This window comes from Helicoverpa zea, chromosome 7 (genome assembly GCF_022581195.2).
Source record: "Helicoverpa zea isolate HzStark_Cry1AcR chromosome 7, ilHelZeax1.1, whole genome shotgun sequence".
Classification (NCBI taxonomy): Eukaryota; Metazoa; Arthropoda; class Insecta; order Lepidoptera; family Noctuidae; genus Helicoverpa; species Helicoverpa zea.
In genome coordinates, this window is record NC_061458.1 from 9,298,576 (window position 1) to 9,310,010 (window position 11,435).

Consider the following 11,435-nt stretch of genomic DNA (forward strand, 5'->3'; position numbering starts at 1 on the left):
TTATTTTTTGGATACTATCAGCATAAACGATAACAATAATAATTAAAATACTTCGATATGTGCGCGTGAAACTAAGGCCAAAGTTGAATGTTATCAAAAACGTATTTAAAAAACCGGCCAAGTGCGAGTCGGACTCGTGCACGAAGGGTTCCGTAAATTACAGTTAAATCAACCTATCTCAAAAACTATAAGAGATACTTTGATCAAACCAAAAATCGTTGAAAGAGTTAATTAGCATGCATCACCTCTATTTTTTTTAGAATTTTATACCCCGTAGTTATAAAAATAGAGGGGGGGGGGACATACTTTTTACGACTTTGAGAGCTGATATCTCAAAAACCGTTCACTTTAAGAAAAATGTTTTTTAGAAAACTTTATATCATTTTAAAAGACCTTTCCATTGATACCCCACACGGGTATGTACATCGAAAAAAAAAAATTCATCCCTCAGTTACATGTATGGGGGGCCCCACCCCCAATTCTTTTTTTTACTATTTAGTGTCATATTTTTGTAGCGGTTCATACAACACATATTCCCATCAAATTTCATCACTGTAGTACTTATAGTTTCCGAGTAAATCGGCTGTGACAGACGGACAGACGGACAGACGGACATGACGAAACTATAAGGGTTCCGTTTTTGCCATTTTGGCTACGGAACCCTAAAAACAGCCAAAATTTAGATAAAGTAGATAATTTCCGTATGGAAACTCACTGAAAAGGAATAAGTACGTGAGTGCAATAATCAAATTATCTATAGGCTTATCTGGACTAATACTGCTAGAAAAAAAAATCGTACAGCGCGAAACTAGAAGATAAAAATAACTCCTCAAAAATAGGAAAAAATCTGAAAGAAATTGGGTGGATTTTGGCCGATATATTTTATCTTACACAAACGCATTCCGTAATAGCTTATTTAGATAACACATTTTAAGACAGGTAGCGGTGACCAATGCGAGGTGTTGTTCCAAATCGTTTTTTCAGCGGCTATCGGATTGGCTAATAATGCTTAATTAACTTATCTAACGTGAAATCTAATTCGGCCTATTATATTTATCAGGTGCGCCATTTTAATCCATGTTAATCTGCTCGTATGTGCTTTGTAATCCATGTTTTTACGCATTAATCATACATAAGCTTTGTGTTACAATACTGATGTACTTTCAACAAGTTACTGTGTTGAAAAAATTGGGACTGTGCCAACTTAGGACACAAAAAACGGGAGATAAAAAATGCGGAAAGCGCTAAATCCAGTCTTAATTTATATTAAGGCCATAACCTGTCTAGGAACCAGTATATACGAGCAGGAACTTGATGCGATGCTAAATATAGATGTGGAATAATAATAGCGTGTGACAAAAAACTAGTAGGTATACAATCTATTACATAACTAGCTGTTGCCCGCAACTTCGTCTGCGTGGGCAATATAGAATCGTCAAAATACTACTTATCCCGTAGGTGCATTCTTTCACGTGACAGTATAATTAGGATTAGCACTTAGCAGTCGCATAGATTCATTGATCAAGGTTGTGTTGTGGATGTGACCATTTATCTAAACAAAAGAAGTAAAGTTTGTGTCGTTGTTCAGCCAATTTGGAAAATTATTACGTATGGTGCGTAAGTAATTTTCACAGGAAACAGCTATAATCTATGTCTACATGCTTTGAGTCTGACAAAGCTGTCATTTGTACATTTTCTGCAGCTGCTGCGACTAATCAGAAGCCAGAAAGTCTGTCAGGCTTACCATAATATGGATATCGTCTTGTGTAGTTGACTGGATTGTAGGTAAGTAGTCGCTCCAAGCAAAATATTGGTACTCAAACAGATTCGGTGACTGGAAGCCAACACCAACATAGTTGGGGAATAGCTGGATGGATGATAAAATGAGTCATCATCATCAGCAGGCGCATAGGGTAGGATAGTTTCACTTACTCATGGTAAGGCTGACCCCACATTAGGCGTGCGCGATCCTCGGGCGTGTGAGTAGCGCGGGCGTCGCGAGCGCGCTGCGTGAACGTCGCGTTTTGCTGCCCTGCGGCATGTGTGAAGAGTGCAAGCGACGCGCTCGCGGCAAGCACGCGGCGCTCGAGTTGCGTTCTTACCCCTTCGCCTGCTATCCCTTATCCGCCTTATCCGCCCGCTAAACGCCTTAGCAGTTAAACGTCAAGGAGAGCGGCGCGTGCGCGCCGCGAGCGCGCTGCAAATGCCGCAGGGCAGCAAAACGCGACGCTCACGCAACGCGCTCGCGACGCACGCGCGGCGCCCGCGCTACTCACACGCCCGAGGATCGCGCACGCCTAATATGGTGGCCTAAGCCGAGACTCCACCGAAATGTTTGCATTAGTTCACGAATAGGCAAAATGTACGCATCTGTGAGAATCCACTTCATGTGTTCGTACTTGAAACCTGTAGTTTTGCCAAGATTTTCAGAATGTACGCTCGCAATTTGTCATTTCTTGGTGGAGCCAGCAAATCAAAAGAAACATAAGTGTTGTATACTGTGCGTCACTACCGCACACCGGGAAAATTTCGCTCTTGCGGAGGACGTTTATATACCATATTTTGTGTCACACGTAAACAGGACGACAGTAAGTATCCACCGAAACACTTTCAAAGATCTGATGAACGAACAAATCAGACCTGACTTGGTCACCTGGGGCCAATCAGAGCTATATGAAGCGATAATACGCTTTGGCTCCTACTGTTATTGTGGTTTCTGAAAATTTATTCACCTCATTCAACGATGAATGTAATTCTAATGGTACTATTAAGAACACTTGCTTAGCGCAGAAGCTGACGTTGGCAGGTCAACTCTTTTGACTTCTCTAATAGGATACCATTGGTTTTTGTGCAATGCACACCTGCAATGCATGCTGGATTAGGATAGGATATAGGTGGATAGGATTTGCAACAGAGAACAATTCTGTCTTTGTGATTAAATGATATCAAACGTAGTTTTATATAAAAGGTGTTTTTTAGGGTTTTTAGACTGGGCTCGGGTCTTACTGAGACTGTTCGTAATCGTGAACTTCGTCGTGAAAATCGTGAACTATTTGCGATCAGAAGTTGAAAGTAAGCATGTCTCTGGTATGCGGCGCGTAATTTGTACGTTTTCAGACGCATAAAGCATTTTACGTGTGTATGGTATTAAATAGAGAGAGCTCCCATTTCTTATCTGCACTTTGTATCTGGGCTTGTTTTTAAAGCTACAGAATCCTACATTACCTTCCTCACGCTTAGCAGCGCTTGCGAGAGATAGATCCTCATTTCTTCTAGGATTAAGTTTACATATTTTGCATCAGAAAAAATAATTAAGGTCTACTTAATACTACTCACTCAAAGTAATTTGTTTTAAGGCCACCACATTAGTGGAAGATAAGCTAAACTATGTTTATGAAAAAATCCTGATATGAACTCCATCTGTAACTTTAAATGATAATTAATTGTTCCACTAAAGTCATCATTTTTGACATAATGTTCAAAAAATAATTTAGATGGCACCGTTTTAAATTTGGCTGAGAACTATTAATTTTCTTTTCATCAAGGTAATAATTATAGTTGGATTTTGATGTGGCACGGCAAACTGACAAACACTATTGAAATGTCTATCGAAAAATTACACTACGTGTTAAAATATGGTGAATTACGGAAAATACACAACTCCATCTGTTGAAATAATAATCCTCTATAAAGAATGTATGGTAATATTACCTCGCTCCTTTGACAAATTTGATGTATTTTATTTACCACAGATGGAGCTACTTTAACCTTTTTTTTTTTTTTTTTTTTTTTTTTTTTTTATCGACGTAAAATCATCAAATGACCCCTCCCGCTGTGGGTTAGCAGCGGTGAGGGAGTGTCAGACTCTTACTGACTAAAATCGTCGTGTTCCGTCATAGGCCTTTTATGTACCAGGGCCGCGGTATCTCTTTCGAACAACCCGCAGCCCCGGCAGGCCTTGGCCCTGCTGGGCCCCGCTGGGGTTGCTGACGTCTCTTTGAGGAGCGCGTGGAACAACGCGCGCCGTCGACACGGGTCTGTCGTCTAGGAAGACAGAGGGACGATGAGCCACCCGAACTTAAAATATGGTGAATTACGGAAAATACACAACTCCATCTGTTGAAATAATAATCCTCTATAAAGAATGTATGGTAATATTGTCATTTACCACCTCGCTCCTTTGACAAATTTGATGTATTTTATTTACCACAGATGGAGCTACTTTAACCTTGGCTAAACAAAATTTTCATATTTTTTTTTTCTTCCGAAGTGATTGGTGTGATTTTCTGTGTAAAGATTAATAATAGGCCGATCAACTAATATAAGTATGTACAACATTCAAATGTAAAGTTTTGGCAAATAGATTGTGTGTCGTAATATTTTACATCTTGAATTCACAAAATTAATCATATCTTTTGATAGAGTGGATCGATTTCGATGAAACAAAAACTAAGTAATACCCCAAGTTACGTAGAATTTTTGTATATAAGCATTGTCTGCATTTAATTCGTAGATTTTACGTGAATCCCGAACAAACAAACAGATAAACAGACAAACAGACAAACAGACAAAAATGACAAAAATGATGGAAATGGGTTCTGTTAGTTATCCTTTAACATGCTGGCTATTTTTTTTGTCAATTTCGTCAATGTACAAAAATTACTTTTCTACAGATTTATTATATGTATAGATTGACCTACTGACGATGTCGAATGCCAAACACGTGTTCACTTACACTGGTAATACCACGTGTATTAAAGGTATTCATATTGTTGTTACAAATCGTATTAAAAGACAAGAGAAAATGTTACTATAAAACGTTTATTTCTCGATCGGGATCATTTTCACACAACAAACGTGTTTATAAATAATCAGGCACTTGACGAACACATGCGGAATTGAACATCTATTAATTATTATACTTATTAATTATCATCTTATAATTAATTGCTTGGAAAATACCACAATAGAAGTGTTATATAATTAACTTACAAACTAAGCAGATTATTACAAATTGAGCCATCATAAGATATTTTTTGAACATTTTTTTACAACCAGTTAAAATATCAATTGACTAAGTCTACAAGGGGAGTATACTAACACTCGATATTTAATGATTCATCACTGGGCTTGATAAGAGTTAACAAGCAATACAAATGGATGCACCTATGCCCTTATACATCACATTTAAATTCACATTAACTAATTACATGCAAAAATACCTGATTCCCTACAAGTTCGTAAATACATGCCATTACAAAATATCATCACGGTATATCTTACCTAGAATATAATTTAAGAGACTAGCTCTAATTATACTTAATTGATAAAGCTTAGACAAATTACAGTTTAGTTTCGTAGCATAGCACCTGAGCAATACAAATACTTGTTACTAAGCATACATACAGACATGATGATCTAGACACAAAAACATGCGACAATACATTGTGTTCATAATTATTTCAATTAAATACGAAATAACGTATCACATCTGTTTTCAACAGTGACATATATTCACATTTGTATTTAATTATTTTGCCACTTTTATCAATTATCACAAAGGCACATCTGCTAATTTGCTTCCATTATCACAAGTAAACACATTATATCCTACAAATCCAATTCATCCATCTTCTAAGTGTTTTTCCACATTTTCTGGCTTACCATTCAACTCTACCAATTCTGCCGGATTTTTATGTTTCTCTGACTTATACGCACCCGGCCCTATTAATGACAAACTAACTGGTAAAAATATTAAACCATTAAATAAACCAAATAATATAACTAAGAGGAATATCTTAAAGAAAGATTGGAAGGTGTATGCCTTCGACATACTGAGTAGAGATAGTGAGAGGAATGTGGAGCCTCCGCCAAGCAACACAGCAGATCCAATAGATGTGACAGTTTTAAAGGCTCGTTCAGAGTTAGAACCTTCCGTCAATGTTAAGAATGTGTGACCTACATGAGCGGCATAATCCACGCACAAACCTGTCGCGAGCTCTAGACCTATACAACACACAATATCCACAGTCATGCCCCACCTTTGCATGCAACCTAGCACATTTAGAATAGTTAAGAGTACACAAATAAATATCCACAGACACATTTGTAGATTAGTTATCAAAATAACAGTGCAAACCATTACACAAAGTAGTGCCAGCTCTATATTCCTTTCGACTTCGACAGCTATGATTTCATCTGTGACCCAATTGGCGAATACCTTTGACCAGACACTTCGATAACCATCACCACTTGTTATATTTGTGGACTTTACAATATCTTTAACATGATTCATTGCCGGAATATATTCGTCAGGACCTCCGAATTTTGCAAAATTAAACATCATTGTAGAAGCTTTAATTTTAGTGGCTGGAATGCCGCACTCGAAGTGATCATCAAATTTAAAATTTACTTGAAATCTGCCGCCGAGCGGGCTGTACAAAAACCGTGACAAATGTTTATTAAACTCTAAGTCTGTCAATGCTGATGCGTTCTTGATAAGATCTCGATCATAATTTTGTAAGACATATTGATGGAAATGGTCCACCCAGGTGACCATATCGTAAATATACGTTTCGTTCTTTAATTCTTGAATCATTTCGTGTAGTCGAATGAATTCTTTGTTATAATTCATTTCTCCTAAAAACACCATGGCCATGTTGCCTTCTTCTGGATAATAATAATCATGAGCATTTAGAAAATCTTTGAAATACGTGTCGTCAGGAATAAACCATTTTGGGTCAAACCTCTGTTCTAAGTTAAGGATGGCCTGTATACTGAAACCAGTTATAATAACTGTAAACAGAAGAACTATAGTTTTGCCAGGAATAGTAAAAACAACCCGTCTATAAAACTCTTCCAACCAATTTTGGAATATAGTTTTATTTGTGGATGTTTTAATTTCCTTTTTATGTTGATAACAAAACAAAATACCATTGCGGTTATCCTGAATTCTTCTTAAGTCTAATGTAAATACTGCTACATAAAAAGTAACTGAATAGCAAAATATGAAAAAGACGCCTATAGCGGCATAGATACAAAAGGACTTTAACGACGGAAGTATCGTAATAGCACCAATAAGGAGAGCGACAATGTCCGTGAATGACGTAATTACAATGGATACGCCGGCGTGTTTCAGCATGAGACCTACTTTAACTGGTAAACTCTTTTTAGACGCCGACTCACCTAAGTTGTTCCAACAAGCATTCATCACAAACATGTCGTCTATTCCGAGACCCATCAGAAGAAATGGCAAGGAAGAATGAATTGGACCAAATGATATACCAAGAACAGAACACCAGCCTACAGCACTTATGTAGGCCAGTCCTACACACAACAGCCCAACACTACCCAATGTTAATCTTATTTCTAACCAATTAAATCGAGACAGAGCAAATTGTATGTAGAAAAACATTAACATTATACCTAAAAATAATTTATCTAATTCATCAAACATTGCTTTGCCACTGATGTCTGCAAAGCTTCTTCCAGCTTCATAGAACAATTTAATGTTAGTAAAATTATGATTAATTGACTCCATTGCATCTAAAAATTCGTTTTCCCACATAGCCAGTGGGATAGAGACCCAGTCTTCAGTGCCAACTAGATTACCCACCTCATTAACATCAACACTAGACATATTCACATGTGTGAACCATGTCAGCATGACTGACCCAGCAGATACTATGTTACCATGCTCATCATATTTCATTTCACCAAACAACTTTGTGTAATCAAAAGGATGCCCAGTTGTAGGATTAGTTTTGATCTTGTTAATTTTTTCTACAATATCTTGTCTTGTGGCCTGTTCGATGTCTTCCTGCTTGTTCTTCCATAAATCCAGAATGTTGGTCCGGTAACAAGTATATTGAAAACTTTCTAAAAAGTCACAATAAAATTCATCATTGACCCAAAGTGTTGGGTCTGAAAAATCACTATCACTGTTAGCACTTGAGTTAGAATGGCTGTTGGTTTCAGGCATTATGTCCAGGGATCTTTTGTCTCTACCTGAACTATAGAAGTTGACAATAGGAACTTTGTAACACAATTCTTTCATGGTGTATACTTGATCATTATATTTTATTTGAATTTCATTAACTCTTCTTGTGATATTGTTGATTGCAGATAAAACTTTAGGATCAAGAACATTATCAGAAGTAATTATGACTTTTTGGAGTCTGAAGCCGGTCCCAAAGGTATCAATGTACCAGTTTGTATCATAATAAAAATCTGACTCTGGTGGCACCCATAGGTTCATAGGGTTCTTCTCTATGTGAAATCTAAATAGTCCAATGCAGCTGAACAACACAAAACTTAATGTTATAATGACTGTCTTCCATGGATTCTTAGCCACAAGCACTCCAAGATTGAAGAATATTCCTTCTACCAAATGAACGGATTTTGAGGATACAGCTTCCCATAGCTGTTGGGGTGACTTGAAACTGCTTGATTTAGACATAGCTTTGATCTAAATTCACACGTTGTTAAAATAATTTAACTTGAAACATTTAAAGTTTTGACATAATTACACGCGATTTTATCTTCACAATTTAAACGCGTTTATTAGAATAACAATTTTAATGTACTGGTTAAAGCGCACGACATTCGAGCTACGTACGTTTAGGGAGGCGGCGACCGTCCGCCGCTCACCGCTCGACTGATATATTTATCTGCGGCTACGCGCCGAGAGACGCAATTATCCAATTTTTCATTTGATAAATGCCACTACTATTGACCGCAAACATGGCCTACACACCGACACCCAGCGAGTATTCGCTAGCTCTGTACGTCCTTATCAGTGTTAATCACGCTAACGTTGATTAATTATTCAGTGTTATTTATTTAAACGCAATCGTATGCCTAATGTTGGTGTTCTCGCAGTCAAAATTGCCGGGAAAATATGAGAATAGATAGGCACTGTAAAAAATACATACCGTACGTTTTCTTGAGAAAATAATGAATTTATCTACATATTTTTTAACAATGTGGAGGGCAAGTAAATATATTGCATTGTGATAATTTGATGGTAAACGAACAATTTATTTTTTCGTTGTTTCGTGACACACGCCGGGTTCATCCATATAATTCTAAGCTCGAATGATGGGTTCATCACCCTCTTCCTTTGTTTGCTAGCTGTCAATGTCAACTGTCAGTGTCATTATTATTATATATTATACTTTCACGAACATTGTCAGTTAAAAAAAATCGGTAAAAAAACTTTTAAGTTAAACGGTTTTATCTTATGTGCACTGAAAACTAGAAAATAAAAAAATAGTTACTTACCTGTCAACCTACGTAGGTGGTCCCGGTCATATTAAACTAAAATAAAAACGTGGGGCCCATTAACTATTGCTGTAGTACTTTCTTCTAGAGGTATAATAGGTGTGGATAACTAGAGATTTTGACAATCAATAATCAGCCGTAGCGGCTTCACCAGCGAACGCCGAGCTCATGATCTACCAAAGTATAAAGATATGCTTTGCCATAGGTAGGATTTCACAGGGGCCCCACGTTTTTATTTTAGTTTAATATGACCGGGACCACCTACGTAGGTTGACAGGTAAGTAACTATTTTTTTATTTTCTAGTTTTCAGTGCACATAAGATAAAACCGTTTAACTTAAAAGTTTTTTTACCGATTTTTTATTTTCTAGTTTTTAGTATTTAATGAAAATGCGTACCGAATATTCCTCATTCTATCTAATTCATTTAGTGTATCATTATTACACGGTCTCTTACCTGACAATTTATTACAATCTAATTCCTCAATACATAGCCCTTCCAGATACTTTTTTTTTTAACAACCCCAAAAATCATCACATGACCTCTCCTGCTGTGGGTCAGCAGCGGTGAGGGAGTGTCAGACTCTTGACTAGAAACCGTTTTGTTCCGTCGTAGGCCTTTTATGTACCAGGGCCGCGGTAACTCTTTCGAACAATCTCGCAGCCCAGGCAGGCCTTGGCCCTGTTGGGCCCCGCTGGAGTTATTGACAGTTTTCTACTTGTGAAGCCCTTTCATTTGATACCCGTATTGGTGGGATTGATAAAAAATTGTTATCAGCCATTTGGTAGCGGCGGCCATCTTAGATTTCAATTTTGCATAGTAAATTGTATTCTACTTGTTGAGACCTTTCATTTGATACCCATGTTGATGGGATTGATAAAACCTACGTTATCCGCCATTTTATAGCGGCCGCCATCTTGGATTTCAATTTTTTATAGTATATTGTATTCTGCTTGTTGAGCCCTTTCATTTGATATCCATATTGATGGGATTGATAAAATCTACGTTATCCGCCATTTTGTGCCGGCGGCCATATTGGATTTACAATGTTATTGATATTACTATATTGTATTGTCATCGAAATTAAAGGTGTATACAAAATTTCAGATTAATCGGTTGACAGGAAGAGGGTGAAATTTGAATTACTAAATTTGACCCAAGAATGAATAAATAAAACAAACGGGGTAAGCTAAATAAAACCGTTTAAAAACCATGGATTTAGTAGAAATGGACTGGTCTAAGGCGCTCCCTAGACAGTCAATATAATTGCGCAATGCGACAAAAATATTGTGCAATTAAATGTTCGTTAAAATCATTGCGAAAAATTTCAGTTAGTTTGGATTGGCCCCAACGTATTGCACCGCATCGCTGTCGTTGCGGTGACAACCTCGGTCTCCATGGTCTGTTGCTCGGCATCTCAGCATAAAAGACATTAGCTTATTCTTCGGACAAAGAGTTGGCATTGCTATACAAAATGGCAATGCAAGCAATCTTCTAGGCCCGTTTTTGGACGGCAGTGTAGTAAAGTACTTCTACGCCTAATAACACTTCACAGGTTCTTTCATACATTTTTTTATTCATAGGAAGTCGTGGTGGCCTAGAGGGTAAAGAGCCAACTTTTCGAGTGTGAGGGCGTGGTTTCAAGGTCAGGCAAGTTCCAATGCAACTTTTTTATGTTTTTATGTACTTTCTAAGTATATTTTGGACACCAATGGCCAATGACTGAGTTTCGTATGGCATGTGAAACTGTAGAGGTAGTCAGGGGCCCGATTCTCCTAATTTTACTTAAGCGTCATTCGATTCACGTTCGACTGCGATCCAATCACGACTCGATTACGATTGAAGCGTATGTGGTATTCCACTATTTTTTCTTTGAAATAAACGTTTTTATCCTTTTCTGTCATTCAATAATGAATCATTTTGTCTGCAAATGATTTATGATTGCAATATGATTGTAGAGCAACTACCGTATAGATATAGACTAAAATCACCAAAATAGCAGAGCAATCGCAAACCAATCGAATGTCGTTGGAATACGATTGGTCTTATGTTAGTAGCAGAATGCCCGATATGGTTAAAACTGCTATTGCAATCATATTGCGATTCGATTTCTATTCGATTTTGACATTAAAATATTAACTTATTATCGGGCCC